This window comes from Camelus ferus, chromosome X, assembly GCF_009834535.1.
Source record: "Camelus ferus isolate YT-003-E chromosome X, BCGSAC_Cfer_1.0, whole genome shotgun sequence".
Lineage (NCBI taxonomy): Eukaryota > Metazoa > Chordata > Mammalia > Artiodactyla > Camelidae > Camelus > Camelus ferus.
The window spans coordinates 48,764,474-48,791,358 of record NC_045732.1 but is presented as its reverse complement, the minus strand read 5'-3'; the positions used below and the strand labels follow the sequence as shown (position 1 = coordinate 48,791,358).

At 33.1% G+C, this 26,885-nt stretch overlaps 1 long non-coding RNA gene across 2 annotated transcripts in view; it reads right to left on the bottom strand.

Moving 5' to 3' along the window:
- LOC116662219 overlaps window positions 1–26,885 on the bottom strand; it is a 71,371-nt gene that overhangs the window by 19,083 nt on the left and 25,403 nt on the right. For both annotated transcript variants that reach the window (XR_004318229.1, XR_004318228.1), the window contains exon 2: window positions 7,946–8,015. This is a non-coding gene — a long non-coding RNA (uncharacterized LOC116662219). The remainder of the gene's footprint in view (window positions 1–7,945; window positions 8,016–26,885) is intronic.

The window sequence follows — 26,885 nt, the reverse complement described above, 5'->3', positions numbered from 1 at the left end:
CTCCTTAAAAAAAGACATGCTCTCAAGGAAAACCATTTTATCACAGTCCAACAGATCTTAGGGAAGGGAAGTACCCAACCTCACTTCCCTACAGACTTTGACATGGAAGAAAATACCCAACTCCAGTTTCCTTGAGCCTTTGACAAGAGGAAGGTTAAGTACCCAAATCCAGTCCTTTCTAAGCTTCCTATCTCACCTAAAGTGGGAAAAAAGCAAGAATCACTTGGGAAGGTCACAGGCAAGAGACATAGGCTCTCCAAGAGACTGAGATTTAATCACAGGATTACAAATGCTGCTCTTCTCCTCACATACTATACCAACACATCGACAGAGCTCCTCCTTCCACTTTTCAGAGTTTTCCTTAGGTTTCCTTTTAAGATTTTTCCTGGGATTACAGTGTACTTAAGAGGGGAGGAACAAGGAGAAATGTGTCTATATCACACTGTCTGAAAGAGAAGTCCTGGTGCCTGTTTCTATAAATAAAATTGTATTGGGAAACAGTCATATTCATTCATTTATTTACCAAGATGATTTTGGGGCTATAGCAGCAGAGTTAAGTAGTGTGACAGAGACTGGGACTCAAAAAGCATAAAATATGTTCTATCTGGTCCTTATAGGAAAAGGCTTTCTGACCCATCTTAGAGGACATAATAATAAAACTCCAAAAATAATAGCAATAAAAAGATAAAATATTATAAATAAGCAGAATAAAAAATGTTTAAAATATATATGAAGATAACCATAAATACATTTAAAATTTAAAAAGAACCTTAAATGAATAAAAAGACATCTCCTATTCTTGGATTAGGATGTCCCAAGATCTTCAAGACATCATTTATAGGTTTATAAATTTTACAAACATAATTTTGTAAATTTATAAATTTAATAGAATCCCCCCAAACTCCCAGTGAGTTTTACAGAGGTACATAAATTGATTCAGACATTCAAATGGAAAAATAAACCCACATAAATTTCTAGGAAAACACTGAAAAAAGAAAAAGCCCCATGAATGGACTAGCCTGACAAATTATTATAATATACTAAAAGCCTATATAATTAGGAGTGTGGTACTAGCCCTGAATAGACAGGTCAATGGAGAATAGAAAAGTCCAGAAACAGATGCAACTATATGTAAAAGCCTTCTACATCACAGTCCATTTGCAGTTAACAATGTATTGCTTCATAATGTCTTACAGTCTTATAAGCTTATAGTCCTCTATCCTTTATGTTACTGTTTTTATATATAATACATAGACCTCAAAAGACAATGTTATAATTTTAATCTTTAATAAGGCATTTGTTTTATAAAGCTATTAAGAGAGAAAAGGCAAAAAAAGTCCTTGCATTTACCTAGATATTTATCAGTTTAATGCTCTTCATTCTAAGGATATAAGTTCTATGAAGTTTCATTTACTTCTGTCTTAGAACTTTCTTTATCATGTGGTGTAATATAGATCCACTAGGAACAAATAGTCTAAGTTTTCTTTTACTGAAAATGTCTTTATTCCGTCTTCATTTTTGAATATTTTCACTGGATATACATTCAGGGTTGACAGGTTTGTTTCCTTTTTTCCCCCCTCACAATTTAAAGGTGTTATTCCATGCAGTTTTGAATGAAATGGTTTCTGATGAGAAGTCAGAAAGCAACAGAATTATTGTGCCCATGTATATGTCATTTTCCTGTTGTTAAAGATTTACACTTTTTGTTTGGCTTCAAACACTGTAATTATGATGTGCCTAAGGTGGGCTTCTTTGCCTTTATCATGCTTCATATGTAACAGTCAGTATCTGCAAATTTTTACATTTAATCGAGTTTGAGAAATTTTCAGGCATTACTTTAAAAAAGAAAAGTTTTTCCCCATTTCTCTCTCTCTCATCTCTTCTGATATCCCAATTGTACATATGTTTGATTGATGTGATCTAACAGGGCTCTCTGGCTCTGTTGTTTTTCCCATTTGTTTTTTATTCTTTTCTTCACCTAGGATAATTTCTATTGATCTGGCTTCAAATTCACTTACTCTTTCCTCTGTTATGCCTATACATCATACAAAAGTTAAATCCTTTCAATGAACTTTTCACTTCAGAAATTATATTGCTCCTCTCAGAATTTCCATTTGTTTCCTCTTCAAGACTTAAGAACTCCTTGTTGAGAGTTCCCTTTTTTCTGCTGATATTTTCATGTATTGAAAATATGTTGTTTTACTTCATTGAGAATAGTTAAAATGCCCACTTTAAAATTATCAAATGATAGTTTACAATATTTGGTTCACCTTATGGTTGGAATTTGTTCTCTAGAGGATGTGTTACATTTTTTTGGTCCTTCTGAAGTCAATAATGAACACTGTAATCCATAGAAAAATTACTATAGAAATAATGTTGAAAAATAAGCTAAATAGTAAATGGGAAAACTAAAATGGATTTCTAAAAATATTCAACTGCTCCCAGAAAAGCAAGAAAGGAGAAACAAAGAAATTAATAATAGACAAAACAAATAGAAAGCTAAAAATAAAATGGCAGACCCCAGCTGAGGTATATCAATAATTATATTAAATGTTAGTGAAATAAATGCTCCACTTAAAAGGCAGAGACTGTTAAGAATAAATTGAAATACAAAGGAAAAATAAATACGAACTATAAGAGACGAACTTTACAAATAAAACACAAACAGCCTGAAAGTAAATGGGTGGGAAAAATGATATCACGATGAAACAATAAGCATAAGGAGACTAAAATAATTGTATTATTAATAGCAAATAAAACAGATTTTTAAACAAAACTTAATACTAGAAATCAGGAAGGACACATGCTGATAATAGGGTTGATTTAACAAGACACAATAATCATACATGTGTCTGCATCCAATAACAAGAGTATCAGAATACATGAGCTGAAGACTGACAAAATTAAAGGAAAAAACAGGCAATTCCACACTCATGGTTGATAATTTTAAACTACTCTTTCAGCAACTGATAGACCTAAAAAAAGAAATTTAGGAATGCATACAAGTATAAAAGATATGAACATTACCAATCACCTAGAGTCAATTGATATTCTTAGACACCACACCAAAAATAACATAATGTACATTATTTTCAATTGTACAAGGTAGGTTTACCAAGATGGACAATATTCTGAACCATAACACAGTTGAAGTATAAATAAAAAATTAAGATAGTAAAGAATATGTTTTTAACCATAATATAATTAAGCAAAACCTATAAGATGAGAAAAAAAACAACTATCTGCAAATTAAACATTCTTTTAAATAATCACTGACTCAATGAAAAAAATTACAAGATTAAATGTCATTTTGTACTGAACAATAAAAATATTTTTAAAATCTGTGGGATGCAGCTAAATAGACAAGTTTATGACTTTAAATGCCTACATTAGAAAAGAAGGAAAGTCTCAAATCAATGATCTAAGTTGGGTGGGTGGGGTCAATGACCTACAGCCCCTAGGCCTGTGTCATCTTTGTAAGTTATGTTTTATCAAAACACAGCCACATCCATTCACTTAAGAGTTATCTATGGCTGACTTTTTCCACAATGGAAGGACTGAGCAATTGTTAGAGATCATACAGTCCATAAAGTTAAAATATTATGTTGCCATTTAACAAAAATTTTGCCTACACCTGATCTAAACTTCCACCTTATGAAAGTAGAAAAGGTAGATAAGTTAAACTCAAAGCAAGTATAGGAAATTATAAAGATAAGAGCAGAAACCACTGAAATAAAAAATATAAAAATAATACAGAAAATAAATATAACAAAAAATCTCAAAACTGATAAACTAGATTAAAAAACCCACAAATTTCTACTGTCAGAAATTAAATAAGGAACATCACTACAGATTCTTCATATGTGCAAAAAATAATAAAGGAATATTATGAACTGTATGGAGTGGCTTCCAAGAAACAGTATTAAAAGGAAAAATCAAAATGCAATATGTTGAAGAACATATATATCACACTACCTATTGTGTAAGAAGAGAAAATACAAAAATGTATATCTATGTCAGAAAAATAAACCAAAAACCAATGAACTTGGTTATTCATAAGGGACAGGGAGGCAAATGAGGTAGAATGGATACAGGAGTGATACTTCTCTGAGTGTATATTTTTGTACACTTCTGATTTACTAAAGCACATTACTATCCTAAATATTCAAAAAATAAAATTATATCAATAAGATTGTGAAGGAAGGAAAACTAAAACTAAACAAATGAATCTAGTTACATTTTGAGTTTATACCATAACCATATGAAAAGGACAGAAAGGCAAATAGGATAGGAAAAAGGAAGAGGAAGGGGCAGGGAAACAGGCAAGGAAAGTGTAAGGAAAGAATGAAGGGAGGAAGGGAGGGAATAAGGGAGGGAGAAAGGACGGATTCAAGTATCTTATAAACACAGTATTTGACAGTATACCCTCCGTCTTGTTGGATGCAGGTAGGTATCAGGGGCTGAAGAGCAGATAAAATGGAGACAACCCTTAACTATTTTTAGTAGGTTTCTTTATTGGTTTTGGGGTGAAGCAATTTTCAAAATACTTTACATGTATTATAAGATTGATATATTAATATATTATAAGATTATCTTTGATGCTGTTTGGACCTAGTTTTCTCACTGTGCATAGGAGAGACAATTACAGATGGGGAAAGCAAGAAAGAACACTGTAGGGATGGATTGGAACTGAAGGTACAGTATGACCCACACAAAAATAAAATCTCTATATGTTTCTGTGTGTATATATATTTGTGTAGCTGTGTATATATACACACGTACTTCCTAGCTGTGTACACTAGAAAAGGCCAAAAAGAAAAGACCTCAGGAGCAATGAGCAACCAAGTGCCCAGATCTTGGTTTGTAAATACTATTCCTCCACTAAAAGGAACCAAGGTTCCTAGAAAAAAACAGATAATTACAGAATGAGGCAGGATAGGTACAAGATGAGTCTTCTCATGACAAAAGTAAGGAAACTTTCAAATAAATGTTGTGGACATATCACAAGTACATAAGAAAGTTTTAAGGGGCTCCCACTGGCTATATCTAGAACATTTTGAGTACAAAAAATAATTTTAAAACATGATGACTTATAAACCACTGAAAAAAAGCTAAGAATTTGACTCTCTCATAATAATAAATAAATCAGAGGCAGGTCTTGTGCTTACAGTATTATGCTGAGGACTGACTGTTAAGTCTAGACTTGCAAAACAATCATGGTAAAGAATGGGCAAGGAAAAAGGCTAAATCCAGGGGGACAATTTGATAGCATATAAAATATTTTCGTAATCCCAAAATGTCTCACTACATTGTGATGGAATCATTGTGTATCTACACTGTAACAATTGAATATTCTGGTTACCATATTGGACTACAGTTTTGCAAGGCCACAGAAATGCTGCAGATTAATAAGGCTAAAAAGACATAACTAAGTGTAATATTTGTATCTAGGCTGGATCCAAGACTAGATGGGGTGAAAATGCTATAAAGAACATTGTTATGAAATATAAAGGATAGTTTAGACAAATGAGTTTGACAAATGTACTATGGTAATTAAAAAAAAAAAATCCCTATTCCTAGGAGGTATCCACTTAAGTATGTAGGGGTAAAGGGCCAAATGGTCCAGAAAAAAAAAAACAAAACTATTTATACAGAGTGGAGAGGGAGGAGTACAGAAGATAAAACAAATAGCAAAAAATGTAAACAACAGATAAATCTTGATAAAAGAATTTTTATAAGTTTAAATTTTTTTCAAATGAAAAGTTTTAAAAAGAGGCATGATACCTAAAACATTAAAAAATAACTCTAACATAAATTGGAATCCAGAATATTAAAAAAAAAATACTGTCACAAATCAATTAACAAAATCAAAAGATAAAACAATTCAATAGATAACAGTAAATGATGTGAACAGAAACTTTAGAAAAGGAAACTAGAATCGTTAATATGCCTATGAAACGATCCTCAACATCACCAACAGTTAGTGAAAGACCTCCATACACAAAAATAAACTCAAAATGGCTTAAAGACTTAAAAATAAGATAAGACATGATAAACTTCTTAGAAGAAAACATAGGCAAAACATTATCTGACCTAAATCTCAGCAATGTTCTCCTAGGCCACTTTACCCAGACAATAGAAATAAGAGCAAATATAAACAAATGGGACCTAATTAAACTTATAAGCTTTTGCACGGCAAAGGAAACCATACGCAAAACAAAAAGACAACCTACAGAATGGGAGAAAATATTTGCAAATGATGTGACTGACAAAGGCTTAATTTCCAGAATATATAAACAGCTCATACAACTTAATAACAAAAAAACAAACGACCCAAACCAAAAATGGGCAAAAGACTTAAACAAGCAATTCTCCAATGAAGACATACAAATGGCCAATAGGCATATGAAAAAATGCTCAATATCATTAATTATCAGAGAAATGCAAATCAAAACTACAATGAGTTTTCACCTCATACCAGTCAGAATGGCCATCATTCAAAAGTCCCTGAACAATAAATGCTGGAGAAGGTGTGGAGAAAGGGGAACCTTTCTACACTGCTGGTGGGAATGTAGTTTCGTGCAGCCATTATGGAAAATAATATGGAGATTCCTCAAAAAACTAAAAATCAAATTACCATATTATCCAGCAATCCTACTTCTGGGTATATATCCAGAGGGATCCTTAAATCAAAAAGATACACGCACCCCAATGTTCATTGCAGCCCTATATATACAATAGCCAAGACAAGGAAGCAACGTGAATGTCCATCAACAGATGACTGGATAAAGAAATTGTGGTATGTTCATACAATGGAATACTACTCAGCCATAAAAAAGAACAAAACAATGCCATTTGCAGCAACATGGATGGACATAGAGATATTCTAAGTGAAGCAAGCCAGAAAGAGAAAGAAAAATACCATACGATATTACACATATGTGGAATCTAAAAAGAAAAGAAAAAATACTATGAACTCATCTACAAAACAGAAATAGACTCACAGACATAGTAAACAATCTTATGGTTACCAGGGAAAGGGGGTGGGGAGAAATCTTGGAGTTTGAGATTTACAAACGTTAGCCACTACAAATAAAAATAGATTTTTTAAAAAAGTTTCTTCTATATAGCACAGGGAACTATGTTCAATATTTTGTAATAACTTTTAGAATATGAAATCAAATATATGTATGTATATGCATGACTGGGACATTGTTCTATACACTAGAAATTTACACATTGTAACTGACTGTATTTCAAAAAAAAGTTAGTGAAAGGCAAACTGAAGCACATCATTTCACATCCATCATATTGGCAAATTTCTTAAACAATAACAAAGTGCTGAAAAGTATAAGCAGCAAGGAAAAGGGATAAAGAAGAAAGCAAATGTTACTGAGAAACCAATATACTCACAATCTTCAGTTAAGAGTGTAAATTGAAACAATCACTCTGGAGAGTAACACATATTTCACTTGACATGTAACAATTTCACTTTAATAAAAACACTAAAGAAATTCTCATATGTGCACAAGAATTCCTCTGAAGATTTCACTGCAGCACTGTATTTAATAATAAGTAACTGGAAACAACCTAAAGTCCATCAACAGGATACTAAATCCATTGTGTTTTCACTAAATGGAATATGATTCAGTAATTGAAATGAATTTATCAATACAGATAAATCCAAGGGTAAGATACAACTAGTATAGCATCAACCAGAAAAGAAATTATAACTAACTACTATGGTGACACCACTCCATAGTTGCTGAATATCCTATGCTGCAAAAATAATGATGAGTGAAGAAACCAAGTTGTGGAATAAATAAACCATTACAGAACTTTAAAAAAGTTTAATAGCATGGAAAAACCATTAATATATAACTAAGCAGTAAAAGTATTTTAAAAAACACATGGTAATGATATACAACTTCAAAATAGGACTTACTTGTGGCATGTGACGAAGAGATACAAAGGGGGCTTCAACTGTACCTATGCTGTTTAATGTTTTTAAAAATCTGAAACAAACAGGGTAAAGTTTAAAATTTGTTAAAACAGGGTAGTGGTAATAAGGCTCAGTCTGTCACTCCCAGTATTTTCTGTTTGAAATATTTCATCTGAAAACTTTAGATGGCCTGCTATTTTCAAGAGAATAAAGTGCAAGTTACCAAGAAAGAGTTCTGTACATTCTAGCCCCAAACTATTTTTCTGTCTCATCACCTATTGCTCTCCACCTCATATAATCCTTATGTTGCCAATAACAAACAATATATCATTCTAAATATGCCATAAACTTGCAAAAAAGAAACATGCTTTTGCTCTTACTTTTGCTCTACTTAGAATATCCTTTTCCCCAACCTGTATGAGAAAAAAATTATACTATAGTTGACCCCTGAACAACATGAGTCCACTTACACACAGACTTTTTAAAATGAACACATATAGTCCTACATGATCCATGGTTGGTTGAATCTACAGATGAGGAATAGCAGCTATGGCAGAACAAATATAGGACTTGAATATCTGTGGATTTTGGTATCTGCAGTGGGTCCTGGAACCAACCTCCCACAGTTATAGCTAAGGATGACTGTAATTCTTGAAAGCCAAATACAAATGTGATCATCTCTTTAAAATCACCTTTGAAAATTCCATTCAGAAAAAAGTCCTGTCTACGACCATACTCTGAATGCATCCAATCTCATCAGAAAGGGCCCTTCTCTGTGTTCTGTTCCCACAGCAGTCAATATATTTATTATTATAACATCACATTGTCATTTTGTTAATCACTGAAGCAAGGAGTTTACCATTGTTCTAGATCTTCCCAAAGAATAATATTTTGGCTTTATGTTTCTCTAGTATCTGCCTGTTTTCTAATCATTGATTTCTACTCTTTCTTACTTCCTTACTTTTACTTATTATGAGTTTACTTTGCTTTTTTTCTTCAAGCTTCCTAAGGTGGAGCTCAGGTTACTGCTATTTAGACTTTTCTTCCTTACTAATAAAACTATTTAATAAATAAAAGCTTGATCTTTTTCTAGCTTATATTTTTTGAGAACAAAGGCACTTTTCCTTTCCTTTTTTAAAGACATAATAATATTTTCTAAAAAAAAAAAAAAGAATAAGGCTAACTTTTAAAAATCAAGCAGTACAAAAAAGTACAAGTTAATAAGCAATAAATTATTTAAAACATCATTAAAAAGCAAGTTTAACATTTAATGAACATCTTTGGACCTCTCTCTGCATATAATTTAGATAGAAAAATGTGAGAGGAGTGGCCAAAATGGTAGAGAAGGAAGACTCTGAGCTCACCTCCTCTCACAGGCACACCAAAATTACAACTATTTACACAGCAACTATGGATAAGAAAGATCTGAAGACTAGCAGAAAAGATCTACAACTAAAGATATAAAGAAGAAACCACAATGGGATGGGTAGGAGGGGAAGAGATGCCTATACAGTAAAGACCCATACACAAGGGGGAGAAGAAGGGGGCGAACCACAAATAGGAGAATAATTATAATTGCAAAGGTTCTCCCCAAGAAGTGAGGGGTCCAAGCCCTATATTAGGCTCCCCAGCCCTGGGGTCCTGCACTGGAAGGATGAGCCCCTAGAAATATTTGGCTTTGAAGATCAGAGGGGCTTACTTTCAGGAGAACCAGAGGGTAGAAAATAGAGATTCCACTCTTAAGGAGTGTACCCCAAATCTCTCACAATCTGAGACCCTGGTAAGAAGCAGTAATTTGAAAGAAGCCTGGATCAGATCCTCCTGCTGATCTTGGAGAGACTTTGGGAGAGGCAGGAGGCAACTGGAACTCACACTAGGGACACAGATGCTAGCAGCAATCATTTTGGGAACCTCATTTTACCAAAAGGACACTGGTGCTGGCAAGCACCATTATGGAATCCTCCCTCTTGCTTATTAGGAATGGGATCAGCCCCACCCACCAACCCGTGGGCATCAGTACTGGGATGCTTTAGGCCAAGCAGCTAACAGGGTAGGAACACAGGCCCATCCACCAGCAGACCAGCTACCTTAGGACCCCCTGAACACCCAGACACAGGCCACCCACCAGTGCACTGGCACTAGCCCAGGGACCCCTGGAGCCCTACAGTCAGCCATTGAGACCCTATCTGTCTACTAGTGGACAGACACCAACTCTGGGACCCCCAAGGCCCTGTAGCCTGAGACATCACGACCCAGCTCCGCCCACCAGCAGGCTGAAACGAACCCCAGAATAACCTAGGCCCTGACTCCACCCACCAATGGACAGACACCAGTCCCAGAACTACCGCAGCCCTGCAGCCACCACTGTAAAGACCTAGCACACCCACCTGGAGACCAGCACCAGCTCTAGGACCCCTTGGGCCCCAGCCCTGTCCATCACAGCTCCAGGATTCCCCAAGGCTCTACAGCCAGAAACCCCAACCCTCACTGTGCCTACCAGCAGACCAGTAACAGCTCTGAGACACAGTGGGCCCCTCAGCCAGCTGCTTTGGGATTCAGCCCATTCACCAGCCAACTGACACCAGGTTTGGGGCACCCCGGACCCTCCAATGGATGCATGGATAAAGAAGATGTGGAATGTATATATACAATGGAATATTACTTAACCATACATTGGAATATTACTTAACCATAAAAAAGAATGAAATCTTGACCTAGAAGGTATTATGCTAAGTGAAATCTGAAAAATAAAACAAATGAATAAACATAACATAAAAACATAAATATAGAGAATAAATGTTTGCCAGAAGGGAGGGAGTGGAAAGAGAGAAATAGGTGAGGGAGATTAAGAGGTGCAAACTTCTAGATGCAAAATAAATGAGTCACAGCTATGAAATATACAGTGTGGGAAATACAGTTAATAATTATATAATATCTTTGTATGGTGACAGATGATAAGTAGACTTACTGTGGTGATCATTTTGAAAGATATAGAAATACAGAATCAGTATGTTGTGTAACAGGAACTAACATCGTGTTGTAGGTCAATTATACTTCAAAAACTAACTCATAGAAAAAGATAAGATTTATGGTTATCAGAGGTGAGGATGGGGGAAGGGAAATTAGATGAAGGCAGTCAAAAGGTACAACTTCCAGTTATAAGATAAATAAGTACTACGATATAATATACAACATGATAAATATAGTTAACACTGCTGTTATATATGGAAGTTGTTAAGAGAGTAAATCCTAAGAGTTCTCATCACAAAATTTTTTTTCTATTTAATTTTGCATCTATATGAAATATGGATATTCATTAAACTCATACAGTAATAATTTCAAGATGTATATATGTAAGTCTAATCATTATGCTGTATACCAAAACTTATACAGTGCTGCATGTCCATTATATTTCAACAAAACTGGAAGAAAAAGTACCCCGAAAAAATTTAAAAAAAAAAAAGGTGGATTAAAAACATAGTTACAAGTAATTTCATTAATCCAGGATTATATCACAAAGTGGCTGCTAGGGAGAGGTGACCTGATTGGAAAGGAGCACAAAGAAACTTTCATGGGTGATAGAAATGGAACACCTATGATGCTTTAGGGGTACAAAATTTGCCACCCTAAATGTGTCTCTTTGGCATGAGGATTAATATAGGCTGATTGTTTTTAAATAACAGAAGACTCGGAAGACTTTATCTATACCACCCTTTAAATTACCTAAAGAATTTAGACAAAGGGCCTGTTCCTACCACCAGAGATATCTGCAAATAATACGGGCTAGCTGTGGTGGGAGGAAACTTCGCAGGGCCTAGTAATCAGAGTCCTCTCAGTGTCAGGTTGTCTCTGCATTCACATACCGAACACTTGCTTTTCCATCTCCATGTGAATTGCCTTCCTCCCCTCTGAAGTCCCAAACCACTACCCCCAACATCATCTTTTGTCTTTAGATAAAGATGGTGTTTAAAGAGAAGCTTCAGCTATTTTGGTGAGTTACTCAATCTTCCTGGGTCTGTCCCATGTATACATGTAATTAAACTTTTGCTTGATTTTCTCCTGGTAATCTTCTGTAAATCATGTCAATTTAATTCTTAGACCAGCCAGAAGAACCTATAAGCATAGAGGAAAATTTCTTCCTTCCCAACAATGCATTTTAATATATGTGAACTATACCTCAATGTTTTGAAATGGGATTATATGAACTTTTATTTTAAATGGTTCAATTTTATTTTACTTGATTTAAAGAGAAAAGAAAGAAAAATGACTGTGAAGGAACTGCTAAAGTTCAGATGTTATTTCACAAAAAAAATATAACTATCAAAATAACATCCTAAAGTTTTTTGGATGGAAAATCATTAGAATGTAAAACATATATATTTTTACCACATGTTAATTTTAAAGTACTGATACCATACAATGAAGAATGAAATTAGAAGAATGAGGATAATTACTTCTACAACTCCTCACAAAGCTACACATTTCTGTGGTTTGTGTATTTCTACTGTCAGGGCTTACAACATATTTTGTTGTGTGACCTTAACTCCCTTAGATTTTCCTCTAGTTCAACACTTAACTATGCATTTGATGTTTACCACTAGGCCTGTTATCACAGTTAACTCTATAACTGCTGTTGACAAAAATTAATCAACAGTCATTCTATGAAAGAAATGGAAAATTTTATTCAAGCCAAATTGAGGATTATAACTGGGGAAAAGCCTCTCAGGAAGCTCTAAGGACTGTTCTGTCTGTTAAAGATCAAAGCAGAGTTAGATAGGTTTTTGAGACAGAGGGTTATACATTAAATGACATAGATAGTTTGCATAGCCCAGATCTGCAAGTACAAAGTGGTGGGTCATTGTGACCTCTTACAAGATTAAGAAGGAATGTTATCTTTTAAGGAGTTGTCTTGGTGCTAGGAGAATGTTGCTCTTTATGGTTGAGCAGGTATTTCTGCTGATGGGGAGGTTTGGTCGATGCATAATGCAGATACACATTTTACAGCAGAGGGAAGAGGAGGCCAAAGGGCAAAGAAAAATTTTAGGTTTAAATTTTCCTTGACTTGCCTTAAAATACGAATTTTTATTTCATCACTGTGTTCTTCATTTTTATTTACCTCTTGGTTGATTATATTTCACTGTTAAATAACTTTTCCAAGAAAGATTCACAGGTGCTAATTCCATGAGTGCTAATTCCATTTTATACTTGACTGTTTCTGCCTGATTCCTTAATACTTGAAAGACAACTTTTCTTTTTTGAGTGATATGGTGACAAATTTTAGATGAATTCCAATCACTACTTAGACTGCTATGAGAAACCTCCCCTCACCCAACTCAAAGTAGAAATGCTAGATAAAAGAGAACACATTGATTAAAAAACACATAAGAAAGATCAAAGAAAAGAAATTCCTCAGGTACCAGAAACAAAGACAGAACTCAAAAGCCACTGCTGTGACCTCTAGCCAAGAAACGTGGTCTCCAGAAAGTAGAGGAGCTTGGAGCAGGGCTTCCTGTGGGAGAGGTTCTACATATCCAAAAAAGAAAGTGACAATTCACAGTTCCACAACCAACATATAAAAGTACCCTTAACCCATCACTGCCAATACTAGTAAACTATTTATTATACCAATCTAGCAGATAAAAAAGGACACTGCACTAATAATGTAATTTGCATTTCCTTCAGCAGCTTTTCTATGCTTATTATTGATTTGGGTAGGCATTTCCATGGAATTATCTATTCATATCTTTTATCCATTTATCTACTATTTTTCTTACTTACTCCTTAAAATAGCAAAGATAGAAACCCTTTACCTTCTGTGTGCAATGCAAATTAGTTTTCTTTCAAATTCTGTTTGTGGTGTATTTTACCATAAAAGTTTTTATTTTAAAACTTGATGTACTTAAATTTATCTTTAAAAAGGGATCAAAACTTCTGCTTTAGTTGGAGGTTGTAATTTTCATAAGTGAAAAAAAAGTAAATTTTCAGAGATATTAAAAAATTTAAAGCCCTCACATTTTCATCAACTCTCTTACTTCATGCAACTCTTAACCTGCTCCGAACGAGTTTAACATCAACGATCATTTGGATCATAGTCTCAGTTTTCTCTAAGTTTTTTCTTTTTCTCCATGGCTTAATTTGCTAGAGACCAAGGGTCTTCTGGCCAGAGAAAGCAGGTATCTGACCAAAGAATATTACCATAGATGAAGGTCACTTATAATGACAAAAGGGTTAAGAAAGACATAACAATGTCGAAAATCTATGCAAGGCCTCAAAAATAAATTAAGGAAAAATTAATAGAACTTCAAGGAGAAACAGACTAATTGCAATTACACTGAAAGATTTCAATGTATTTCTCTCCCTAGTTGATTTTAAAGAGTAAACAGAAAATCAGTAAAGACAGAGAAGGCTGAACAACTCAGTCAATTAACCTGACCTAGCTGTTGTTTATATAACACTTCAGCCAACAGCAGAACATACATTCTTTTTAAGCACACACTGAATGTTTATTAAGATAGATCATAATCAAAGCCATAAAACAATTTTAAGTAAACTTAAAAGAATTCTAATTATATAAAATAGGTTCTTTGTTTTTTGGGGGGTAATTAGGTTTATTTTTATTGTTATTCTTACTCTTATTATTAATAATTATTTAATGGAGGTACTGGAGATCAAACCCATTACCTTGTGTGTGCTAACTAAGCATGTGCTTTACCACTGAGCTATACCCTCCTCCCCTAAAGAATGTTCTTTGACTACAAGAGAATTAAAATAGATAAAAATCATGGAAAGATCTCTGGAATATCCCCCAAATATATGCAAACTAAACAGCACACTCATGGATCAAAGAAGTCAACATGGAAATTAGAAAGTGTTTTGAACATAATAAAAAGTAAAACAATGTATCAAAAATTTGTGGGATGTCACCAAAGAATTACATCTGAAAAAATAGCATACATAAAATCCCTATATGAAAAAGTCTCAACTCAGTGACCTGACATTAAGAAACTAGAAAAAGAGAAAATTAAAACTAAAGGTAAGCAGAAAAGAAATCAGACTAAAAAAATCAATGATAATTGATAACATAAAACAATAAAGAAAATCAATGAAACCAAAATGTAGATCTTTGAGAAGATTAATAAAATTGATATACCTCTAGCCAGGCTGATCAGAAAACAGAGCAGAAAGGGTACAGGCTCAGTAGTAGAATATGCACTTAGCATGTACAAAGTTCTGAGCTCAATCCCCTAGTACCTCTGTTTAAATAAATAAAGAAACCTAGTTACCTCAACCCACCAAAAAAGAAAGAAAGGAAGGAAGGAAGGAAGCAAGCAAGCAAGCAGGACAGCATTACCACAAATGAAAAAGGTAACATTACCAGATAATATCGATATAAAACAAATGATAAGTGAATTTTATGAACAACCTTATGTCAATAAACTCAATGACTGAGATGAAATGGACATATTCCTTAGAAGATGCACATTATCAGAGCTCACTCAAAAAAATATATATATAACCTAAATACTCCTATATCAACTAAATACACTACATTAAAGGTTAAAAATCTTCCCCAAAATAAAACATTAAGCCAAGATGAATTCACTGTGAATTCTACTAAACATATAAGGATGAAATAATACGGATTCTACAAACATTATTCCAGAAAACTGAAGAGGTATTACATTCCATCTCATTTTAATGAATTAGGCCACAATTTCCCTGATACTAAAACCTTGCAATGACATAAGAAAATTACAAACTAACCTCCCTCATGAAAGTAAATGCAACAATTAACAAAATTTTAGCAAATCTAACAATATATAGAGTAATATAAGCTTTGTCCCTGAAATGCAGGCCTGTTTCATAATTCAAAAATCAATGTAGTTCAATATACTTAATTCAAAAAGAAAAACCACATCATCATCTCAATGAACACAAAAATAGCACCTGACTAAATTCCAAGCTCATTCAAGACTTTAAAACTCAAAACACTAAGAATGAAAAGAAACTGATTTAACCTAATAAAGAAAATTTACAAAACAAAAACCTATAGCTACTATCATGCTTAATGGTAAAAGACTGAATGCTTTCTCCTGAAGGGAGTAAGACAAGGATGCTCATTCCTACTACATCTATTCAACACTGTACTGGAGTTCTAGGCAGTAAATAAGGGGGCAAATGCAAAGAAAAGGAGATCAGAAAGGAAGAAGTAAAATTGTCCTTATTTGCAGGTGAAATAATCCTATATGTAAAAGGTCCTAAAGAATCCATAATAAGACTACACAACTAACAAAGAAGTTTAGGAAACAACAAGATATAGGAGTTAGACCCCAAAATCAACTACATTTCTATACTACAATAAACCATCCAAAAATGAAAATAAGAGACTTCCATTCTGAATAGTATCAAAAAGAAAAAAACATTTAAGAATAAATTTAACAACAACAAAAAACATTTATACATTAAAAAAATAAAAAACACTGCTTGGAGAAACTGAAGATGTATAAGTGGAAAGAAATCTATGGAAACTTATGTTCATGGATTTGAATCATGCAATATTATTATGAAGACAATGCTCACCAAACTAATTTATAAAGTCAATGCAATCTGTATCAAAATCCCAGCAGGCCAAGTCGATCCTAAATGCAAAGGATGCAGAACCGCAGAATACCCAAAACAATTTTGAAAAACAACAAAGTAGTAGGTCTTTCATCACCAGATTTTAAAACTTACAGCAATCAAGACAGTGCAACACTGATGAAAAGATAAGATACAGAAAATAACTGATACACTGGACTTCATCAAAATTAAAAATTTTAGTGCCTCAGATAGAAAATGAAAAGATAAGACACATGGGGGAGAAAATATTTGAAAATCATATTTTTGATAAAGAACTTTGTGTCCAAACTCTATATAAAAACTCTAACAATGCAATGAGAAAAAAAAATAGAAATGGAGAAAAGATTTAAATGTTATTCCTTCAAATACATATGAATGAGCAATAAGCAAATGAAAAGATGCTCAACCTCACTAGAGTCAAAGGAAATGCAAAATAAAACCACAGTGAAATACTACTTCACACAAACTAAAATGGCTATAATCAAAAAGACAGGCAATAACAAATGATGAAGAGGATGTGGAGAAATGTGAACTCTCATATATCGTAGGTAGGAATGTAAAACAGTACAGCCAATTTGGAAAACAGGCAGTTCCTTTAATAGCTAAATAAATATTTACGACCCAGCTATTCCACTCCAAAAAATCTACACAAAAGAAACAAAAACATACAAGAACATGTACATCAACATTCATAGCAGCATTTATTATAGCCAAAAGAAAAACAAAAAGGGGAAACAATTTAACTTTCTGTCAAGTGCTAAATGGAGAAACAAAAATACATTGTATCTATAGAACTGAATAATATTCAGCTCTGAAAAAAAGGAATAAAATACTGACATATGCTACCACGAGGATAAACCTCAAAAAGATTTTAGTAAGTAAAGGGCGTCAAACTCAATATAATTATTATATGTTTTCATTTATATGAAATACCCAGAAAAGGTTAATTTTTAGACAGAGATCAGTCGTAGCCTGGGAGTGGGGATGGGAAGAGGACTGACTATAAACAGGCTTGATGGAATTTTCGCAAATAGTGAAATGTAAAACTGGATTGTGGTGACATCTGTAAGCTATACAAATTTACTAAAAATAAGTGAATTGTGCACATACAATGAATAATTTTTATGGTATGATATAATACCTCAATAACATTTAAAAGGAACCAAATTAAAATTTTTTAACTAAAAAATACAGTATCTGCAATTAAAAAATTCACTTGCAACCTCAATAGTAGAATGGAGACAGGGAAAAAGAGTCACTGAATTTGAATTCGAAGACAGATCAATAGAAATTACCCAATCTGAGCAATAGAACAACCAAAAAAGGTTGAAATAAAACAGAGACTCAGGACCCACGGGACGATACAAAAATGTCTAGTATACAAGTCTCCAGAATGTCAGAATAAGAAAAACAGTGTGCAGAAAAAATGTTTGTAGGAATATCAGCCAAAAACTTCCCAAATTTGATAAAAGATAAATTCATATATTCAACCACCACAGCAAACCTAAACAAGATAAACCAAAAGAAAAACATACCCAGAAATGTTACAGTCAAACTTTGAAAAAACAAAAATACAGAGAAAAGTTTGAAAGCAGCTATAAAAAACAACACATTTCATATGGGGAAACAATGATTCAAACAACTGCAAATTTCTCATAGAAAGCATGGAGGACATAGATGGTAGAAAAACACCTTTATTTAAAGTACTAAAAGAAATAAGATAATGGTTAGACAGTGGTTTCATTATCTAATACCTCTTTATCCAGTGAAAATGTCCTTCAGGAATGAAGGTGGAATGAACACATTCTTAGATGCAGGAAAATGAAGAGAATTCATCTCAAGCAGAGTTGAGATGAGATGATAGAGAGTTCTTTAGTCTGAACGTAAACAGTATCCAGAGGAAGGTAGGATGTTTACGAATGAAGGAAGAACAGTAAAACTGGTAAATGACTGAGTGAATATAAAACTATTTTTCTCCTCCTAAGTTCTTAAACTATGTATGACTCCATGAAAGAAATCATAACACGGTCTGGGGGACTTTCAAAATGTATAAATCTAAAACACATGGCAACTATTTAAAAAATCAATGGAGGAGGATAAAGAGATCTATATGAACATAAGGGTTCTGTGTTTTATCTCAAGTGGTAAAATATTAAATCTATACAAACTGTTTGGTGATGGCTAGGTATGTGTATCGTAATCCCTATGGGAACAACAATGACAAAACAAATTTAAGAGATGGAACCAAAAAGTTTAAAAGAACATTAAAATGGAATACAAAAAAAAATGCTCAAATAACACAAAAGAAAAAAAAATAAAAAACAGAAACAACATTAGCAAAGATGACAAAGCTCAGACATGTAGAAAGCTAGAAACAGGATCACTACATTCCTTGAGAGAAGAAAAAAGCTTGGCAACTGTAAATTAATGATTTTCTTTACCTTAGAAGTAAAGCCATTGCAGCAAAATAAGTATAAAGAAATTTAGAGAAAGCAAAGTGCCTACTGGGAAAGACAGAATCTAAGCAATTGATTACTGGAACAAATGTCAGAGAAAGTTGTATAAAAGCAGGTAGGAATATTAAACTAAAACTTATAATAAACTGCTAAAGGCCAAGTGTGGGCTACCGTGAGAATGAGGTTTCAAAAACGGGTCAGATTGTACTGGCCTGGCCTGCAGCCTTACCAACAGGTGGCCGTCGGGAAGATCATAGAGAAAGATTCCCTTTGTGCTCCCTGGGGGAGGGGAGCAGCAACTATGGTTGAAATCCTGCCCAGATGCATCTCTCCTCTCTCTCTCACCAAAAAAAAAAAAAAAAAAAAAAAGTTCTTAATCTAAAAGGAAGCTCACTAAAACCTGTGGCCTGAAACACTGGGTAGAGGAATACAGGGCGGACCAAAATTAATACCAGGCCTATCTCCCCTAAGAAACAAAAAGCTTAAGTGCACAATGTGGGGAAACCCAGTGGTGGAAACCAACTACATCTGGGTAAGGGGAGAAAAGAGTAAAGCTTTAGCCCTAGGGGAGGAACAGGAATACAAGTGAGGAATAGCATTAAATCTGATGGTGCAAGAAGACTTGTGAAGGCCATACTCTTAAGACCCAGAATCACAGTGCCAGCTTAAGACTGACTCATACAGAAAACAAAACGTATGGTTACCAGGGGGAAGAGGGGAGGGAGGGATAAATTGGGAGTTTGGGATTGGCAGATACAAACTACTATGTACAGAATAGATAAACAACAAGGTATTACTGTATAGCACAGGGAACTATATTCAATGGCTTGTGGTAGCTTGTAACAAAAAAGAATATGAAAAAGAATGTGTGTGTGTGTGTGTGTGTGTGTATAAAAATATAAATATATATAAATAAAACTGAATTACTATGCTGTATACCAGAAACTAATACAACACTGTAAATCAAATATACTTCAATTAAAAAAAAAAGCTAGTCTTAATCAGAACATTAGAGAATGGACCCCTCCATTCTACTCCCAACCACATGCTAGCAAGCATCATGGAGTAAAATTAGAGTAATACACAGTGGAAAACTGAAGGACACAGATCCTCTCTGGGAAGGAGTGCAAAGGGGGAAACCCAAAGCCAAGCAGGAACATGAAAACAAAGTACCACTACATAGTTCAAAGTCTCTGGTACACTGAGGGAAACTACAGTAACAAGCTTCAAAACCAGCCCAATTCTCACTACTTTGACATAAAATTACATATTAATAGCCTAGACAAAAGAAAGGTGTGTTTTTCTCAAAGAATAAAAAATAATTTACTTCAGTATCTACTATCTTATACCACGTGTCTGACTTTCAACAAAAATTATAATGTATACAAAAACAAAGGGAGAAAAACAGTCCAAGAAATGCAATCTTCAAAACCAGACTCAGATACGAGATGTGGTAACTAAGAATTTAAAATCACCAGGATAATGCATTTAAAACATAGACAACAGACACGGTCATACAGGTAATATTAGAAGATAGGTAGAAACTATAAGAAAGATTCAAATAAAACGGTAGAAATTTAAAAGTATAGAGGATTTTTAGGGCAGCGATTCTGTATAATACTTTAATCTTAGATATACTGCCATTATACATTTGTCCCAACCCACAGAGTGTACAACAGCAAGACTGAACCCTAATGTAAACTGTGGACTTTGGAAGATGTTTCAGTGTAGGTTCATCAGTTATAACAAAAGTACCACTTTGGTGGGGAATGTTGATAATGGAAGCAACTATGCATGTGGCAGGGGGGATATATGGGAAATCTCTGTACACTCCTTTCAATTTTGCTATGAACCTAACTGCACTAAAAAAAAAAAAGGTCTGTTTTAAAAAATGACTTTAACTCAAATCCATGTAAAGAAATAAACAGGGCTAGATATTTTCTCCCATTCCGTAGGTTGTCTTTTAGTTTTGTTTATGGTTTCCTTCTGTGCAAAAATGTATATGTTTGATTAGGTTCCATTTGTTTGTTTTTGCTTTTATTTCTTTTGCCTTAGGAGACTAACCAGAGAAAACACTGCTAGACTTAAGTCAGAGAATATTCTGCCCATGTTAATGATGTGACCGACAAGGGACTAATTTCCAAAATATACAAATAGTTCATACAGCTCAAGAGCAAAAAATAAACACACAAAAACAAAAACCAAACGAAACAACTCAATCAAAAAATGGGCAGAAGATCTAAATAGATACTTCTCCAAAGAAGACATACAGATGGCCAACATGAAACATGAAACAGCCACATGAAAAGATGCTCAATATCACTATTAGAAAAATGTAAATCAAAACTACAATGAGGTATTATCTCACACCAGTCAGAATGGCCATCATTAAAATGTCTACAAATAATAAACGCTGAACAGGGTGTGGAGAAAAGGGAACCCTCCTACACTGTTGGTGGGAATGTAAATTGTGCATCCATTAGGAAAACAATATGGAGGTTCCTTAAAAAACTAAAAATAAACTTACCATATGATCCAGCAATCCCACTCTTGAGAATGTATCTGGAGAAAACTCTAATTCAAAAAGATACATGCACCCCAATATTCATAGCAGCACTATTTACAACAGCCAAGACATGTAAGAAACCAATGTGTCCAACAACAGATGAATGGATAAAGATGGGAAATACACACACACACACACACACACACACACACACACACATATACAATGGAATATTACTCAGCCATAAAAAATAGTGAAATAATGCCATTTGTAGCAATATGTATGGACCTGGAGATTATCATACTAAGTAAAGTTAAGTCAGAGAAAGACAAATATCATATGATACCACTTACATATGGAATCTTAAAAAATGATACAAATGAACTTATTTATAAAACAAACAGACTCACAGACGTAGAAAACAAACACGGTTACAAACGGGAAAGCAGGGAAGGGGGAGGGATTAATTAGGAGTTTGAGATTAGCAGATACACGCTACTATATATAAAATACATAAACATCAAGGTCCTACTGTACAGCATGGGGAACTCTTCTTTTGTAATAAACTATAATGGAAAAGAATCTTAAAAAGAATATGAATATATATAACTGAATCATTTGCTGTATACTAGAAACTAAAACAACATTGTAAATCAACTATATACTTCAATTTAAAAACTCTTCTCCAAAACAAACAAAAAGAAATAAACAGGGCCAGAAAACCTTATTACATATGTAAATATAAATGACAGAAAATATTTTTTACTCTTCTCTTCTAAAATGATTTAAAAGAGAACTGCATAAAACATACAAGTATAAAACAACTGTAAAACAGTTGGGTAATAACATGTAAAGGCTTCATTTGCATGATAACAGCACAAAGGAGAGAGGATGCAAAAAAGCAATACTGGTATATTATAATCTAACTCTTTTCTTTTCTTTAGTAAAAGTAGATTTATTTAGAGAGATGTACACGGTTGGTGGGGGGGTAGTTACAGTAAAGGTTAAAGTAAAGGTAGATACGCATGCCATAGACAGAGTACGGGACATCTCAGAAGGAAAGAGAGAGTGACCTAATCTGACAATTTTTAAATAAACTAAAAAAGTCACTAAAAATGAGGTTTCCTATTGCCAGCATTTGGTATTCACACATTTAAAAAAAATTTTTAATCATTCTAATATGGGTATTAAGATTTCTCATTTTTTTCACTGAATTTCTCTAATTGCAAATGAGCATTTTTTTCATTTGCTCATTTGCCATCTCTGTATTTTCTTTGGTGAGGTGTACAGATCTTCTGCCTAATTTCTAATTGGGTTGTTTGTTTTCTTATTGTTGAGTTTTAAGAGTTCTTTTTATATTTAAGTCCTTTATCAGATACGGGTTTTGCAAAATTTTTTCTAGTCAGTGGTTGTCTTTTCATTCTTTTGACAGTGCTTTTTCAGAGCATTTTTAATTTTAAAAAAGTCCTATTTATCAATTTCTTTTTTCATGGATTATGCTTTTGATGTTGTATCTAAAACTCATTGCCAAACCAGAGGTCACCTATCCTCCTATATTTTCTTTTAGAAGTCTTACAGCTTTCCATTTTCTGTTTAGGTCTCTGATTCACTTTCAGTTAATTTTTGTGAAAGGGTGAAGTTCTCTAAGTAAGTTCACTTTTTTACCTATGGACATAAAATTGTTCCAGCACCATTTGTTGGAAAGAATATCCTTTTACCATTGAGTAGTCTTTCTGCCTTTGTCAAAGATTAGTTTGCTATATATTTCTATGGGTTATTTCTGAGCTCTCTATTCTGTTCTGTTGATCTACGTGCCTGTACTTTTACCAGTAGCATGCTGCTTTCGTAACTGTAGTTTTATAGTAAGTCTTGAAACTGAGTGGTGTGAGTCCTCCTACATTGTGCTTCTTCTGTACTGTTACTTGTTATAGATAATTTGCCTTTCCATAAAAGGTTTAGAATCAACTTATCAATATCTACAAAATATTTTCGTGGAATTTTGATGGAAATTGCATTGAATCTATACCTCAAGGTGGGAAAATCTGACATTTTAACAATATTGAGTTTTCCAATCCATGAAAAGAAAGTATCCCTCCATTTATTTAGATCTTCTTTGATCTCTTTCCTTAGTGTTTTCTGATTTTCCATCAACAGATTCTGCACTTATTAGATTTATATCTAAGTATTTCATTTTTGTTTGGTGCAATTGAGGAAATAGTATTTTTTATTACAAATTCCAATTGTTCATTGCTGACATATAAGAAAATAATTGACTTTTATAATATTCACCATGTATCCTGCATCCTTCTCATCCTTACTTATTAGTTTTAGATTTGGGGGTTAGTTTTCTGACTGTTTTATAACTTTGATTTTAAAGAATTATATTACCATACAATATGCCTTTCTTTCACATAATTGGAGAAACTGTGCATCAGTTTGTCATCACAGATTAAGCCTTTTTTTAAAAAAGTAACAATGTTTCCAATACTGTATTATGAACATGACTATAACACTATAGGCCATAACATTTTTATAACAATCCATTCATTAGTGTATAGGCTATTGTATCAATTACATTAGGCTACCATAAAGCAATCATACTGCTGCTTTCCCATTATCAATGCATCAATCGTTATACCTGTAAATAAATATGAATTTTTTTCACATTATCTTTTCATTTTTGGCATCTAATGTTAGTAACACATGTAACATCTACAGTGTTTTGTATCATATAAAATAATACTGATGGAGGTACTGATAGACATTTCATCTCATAAACAGACAGCATAAGCTTATGGTCTCGATAAATACAGTACAGTAGCATATATGTATTTTCCTTATGATTTTCTTAATAATGTTTTCTTTAGCCTACTTTATTATAAGAATACAGTATATAATATATGTAACATACGAAATGTGTGTTAATCAACTGTTTATGTTATTGATAGGCTTCTGGTTAAGTTCTTGGGGAGTCAAAAGTTAATATGTGGATTTTTGACTGCCTGAAGGATCAGCACCCCTAACCCTCACACTGTTCAAGGGTCAACTGTACCTGCAAATCATATAGCTGATAAGAGACAATTATCCAGAATATACCAAAAGCTGTTATAACTCAATAATGACAAGGCAAACAAACAATCCATTCAAAAATTGGCCCAAATATTTAAACAGACATTTCACCAAAAAGGATACATGAAAGGTTAATAAAAACATGGTAAAATTCGCTAATTCATCAGTCATTACGAAAATGAAAATTGAAACCACAATGAAATGCAATTTTACTCCAACAGAATGCAGTAACAAATGTAGACAAAAATGTAAAAATCATTAATCCTCCTACAATGCTGGTAGGAATGTAATATGTTACAGTTACTTTAAAAAAGAATTTGAATATTCCTTAAAATGTTAGACATAAATACCATATGATCCTACAATTCACATATAAGAGAAATGAAAACATATCCACATACATTTCCATGTGAATGTTAACAGAAGCATAATTTATAATAGCCAATAGAAACAACCCAAATTCTCATCAAATATTTAATGCAAAAACAAAAACTGGTATACTCATACAACTGAATATTATTTGAAAACAAAAATAAATGAAATACTAATACATATAATAATATGGATGAACTTCAAAATAATTAAAATACATAAAAGTATTACATAAAAGTAATCAAACACAAAAGACTACAGATTATATGATTCCAATTGTAGAAAAGGCACAGAAAAGGCAAATCTATAGAGACAAAAGTAGATTAGTGTTTGCCTGGGGTTAAGCGTGGGAGCAGAGATTAAATGTAAACTGGTATGAGGAATGTTACTGGAATGGTGAAAATGTTATAAAACTGGATTGTGGTAATGGTTGCAGAACTCATTAAGTTTATTAAAAATTGTTTAATTATACACTTTAAATGAGCAAATTATATAGTATGTTGTTTTACTTGAAAAAAGTTATTTTTTAAAAATTGGAACAGTCTAAACAACATCAGAAAAAAAGACAGACATTGTCATATGTGATAAAACACAAGCAAACCCAACAACCTACTTACTCTAATTATCCTACCTAAAAAACCCAACCACCAACCTACTTACTGTGAAACGCACCCCCACACAAACTTTACATATACACAAAGTTTAAAAGTAAAAAGATAAAGAAAGACATAGAATGAAACACTAACCAAGGAAAAAAGTTGAGAATCTATACTAATTTGAAACAAACATCAGAACAAGAAAGATTATTAGAGAACAAAGAGGAACATTATGAAAAGATAAAGGGGTGATAACTCCCAAAAGATACAATAATCCCATATATATGCATCTAACAGAAGATTTTCAAAATACATGAGACAATAAATGATATGAAAGGACAAATAGGCAAATCCAAAATTACTTTGAAATTTCAACACTGCCTTTACAAAAATTAATAATACTGTCAAAAATCAGAAAAGATATGGAAGGCCTGAACAATACTATCAACCAACTTGATATAATTCTAGAACACTCCAAACAATAACAATAAAATACACATTCTTCTAAAATATACATCTGTAACACTGACCAAGACAGATCATGTTCTAGTCTACAAATTTCAATGAATTAATAAAATAATGATAATAATATAAAAGGCATTCTAAAGTACAAAATTAGACTAGAAATCAACAACAGAAAGATATCTGGAAAATCCTCAAATAATTGGAGATTAAATAACAAACATAACACATAAATCAAAGAGAAAGTGTCAAGGGAAATTAACTAAAGATAATGAAAATACAATATATCAAAATCTGTAGAATGCAGCTAAAGCAGTGCTAATAAGGAAATTTATAACACTAAAATAACTATATTGGAAAATAATAAAGACCTAAAATCAGTAACCAAAGCTTGTATTAAAGAAACTCGAGGAAAAAAAAGCAAATTAAATCTAAAGCAAGCAAAAGGAAGGAGATAATAAGCTCTAGAACAGATATCAAAACAAAAATACAAAAAAAAAATCAATAAAGCCAAAATTTGGTTCTTTGAAAATACTGATTAGACAGTTGACCCCTGAACAACGCCAGTTTGAACTGCATGGTTCCACCTATACAAAGATAATTTTCAATAGTAAATACTACAATATTACATGATCTGCAGTTAGTTGAATCCACAGATACAGAGGACCTGTGGATAAGGAGGGCCTGTCTATAAATAATATATGGATTTTCAACTATGCCTAGGTTTGGTGCTCCTAACCCCTGCGTTGTTCAAAGGACAATTGTAATTGATAAACTTGTAGCCAGGCTGACCAAAACAAACAACAGCAACAAAGAAAAAAAAAAAAAAAAGCAAGAAAGAGTAAGAAGCTATAAATCATTGG